General features: G+C 52.6%; 1 pseudogene; it reads left to right on the top strand.

The window, feature by feature from the left end:
* Nucleotides 1-232: 232 nt before the first annotated feature.
* LOC147905366 (uncharacterized) lies at nt 233-885 on the top strand (annotated as a pseudogene).
* The last annotated feature ends 679 nt before the right edge of the window (nt 886-1,564 follow it).

The following is a 1,564-nucleotide window of genomic DNA, read 5'->3' as shown; positions in this document are numbered from 1 at the left end:
GGGCAAAAGGAGTGCAAATGGTGCTCAATGATGATGTGTCACTGTACGTGGACTGCTTACATGGCACTGATGACGTGGCTCCGATGGTGACGTGGCAGATAAGGTCTGCCACGTGTCAACCTGCAGACCACTTCTAGGGTGAGTGGTGACCCTGAGGATAAGGTTGGGTTGAGTGTGGGATGCCACGTGTCGCCTCGTGGGCCGCCGAAATCTTTCAGAGATTCTGTCAAAGATGCCGATTCCGTCGCAGCGTCTGTTGGAAGTCTGTTGGAAAGCCTGTGTGCTTGGTCGAGTTGTTGTTGAGCACCCGTGGGCAACGCCTGCTGGGAACTGTACTGCCTCTAGCATGGCATCCAGCCCGATGGCCAGATGCCAAGCGATAAGACTGTGGGCGGTGGCGACGACACGTTCAACACCTTCTTCAGCGAGACCGGAGCTGGCAAGCATGTCCCACGAGCTATTTTCCTAGATCTTGAGACCATTGTGATCGACGAGGTTCGCACTGGCACGTACAGGCAGCGCTTCCATCCTGAGCAGCTCATCAGCGGCAAGGAGGATGCTGCAAACGACTTCGCCCGAGGCCACTATACCATTGGAAAGGAGATTGTGGATCTCTGCCTTGACCGCATTAGGAAGCTAGCGGTCGGAGGCGGCACTGGCTCCAGCCTTGCCAGTCTTCTTCTGGAGTGGCTCTCCGTGGACTATGGCAAGAAGTCGAAGCTGGGCTTTACCGTGTATCCTTCGCCACTGCTTGCGCTGCCATGGTGCAGCGCCTCACCTATCGTCGCTTGCAGCCAAGGGCCGTTGAAGATGCGAAGGAGCTTTCAAGAGCCTGCCTATCGTCCGCGAGAGGCCGTCGGTCATTGGAGATGGAGAAGGTGCTAGGCGCTGGTCCGTCAATAAGCGTTGAGACCTTAAGGCCTTGAACTGTGGTGGCTGTCGAAGCCTTAGAGGTCGTTGAAGCAAGACAGTGTTGCTGCCGACTGTGCGCGCTACTAGGAGCCCATGAGCTGATTTGCTGTTGTTTGATTGCAAGGTCCGTTGATTGTCGTGAATCTCGTAGATGTTGGAGACCTCAGACTAGAGGTGAGTCGCGACTGTGCTGGAGTAGCCAGCAAATGCTTGGAGCTATGCTGGAGGCTAGGGAGCTCTCGGAAACCGTGTTCATTCCATTCTCGTTGAGTGAGAGAGAGAAGACTACATGTAGAGACCCATAGCTCCAAAGCTCGACTCGGGAATGAACACCTCTCTTTACACCTCTCTTGTCTCTCAAGGAAGAAAGAACTTTCAATGAACGAAATTGAACGGAAATTTTCTCTCATGGAAAAGAAAACTCAATCTCACAAAGAACTCTCAAGAAAGTTAATGGACGGAATTTTCTCTCAACGGAAGTGAAGGGAAGGATCTCACAATCACTCAAGAGAACTCTCAATCTCACAATCTCTCTCACACTCTCAAGAAACTCAATGTCTCAACGGAAGACAAGGGAGGCTCTGATACCATGACAAAATATGAAGAGGGGAGAGGAGAAGAGTGGAGATGAGGAGAGAGGGCACAGCTAGAG

This window comes from Dipteris shenzhenensis, chromosome 1, assembly GCF_047967505.1.
Source record: "Dipteris shenzhenensis isolate YYH24624 ecotype China chromosome 1, Dip_SZ_1.0, whole genome shotgun sequence".
Lineage (NCBI taxonomy): Eukaryota > Viridiplantae > Streptophyta > Polypodiopsida > Gleicheniales > Dipteridaceae > Dipteris > Dipteris shenzhenensis.
The sequence above is the reverse complement of the archived record's forward strand: the minus strand, read 5'-3'. Positions and strand labels throughout refer to the sequence as shown.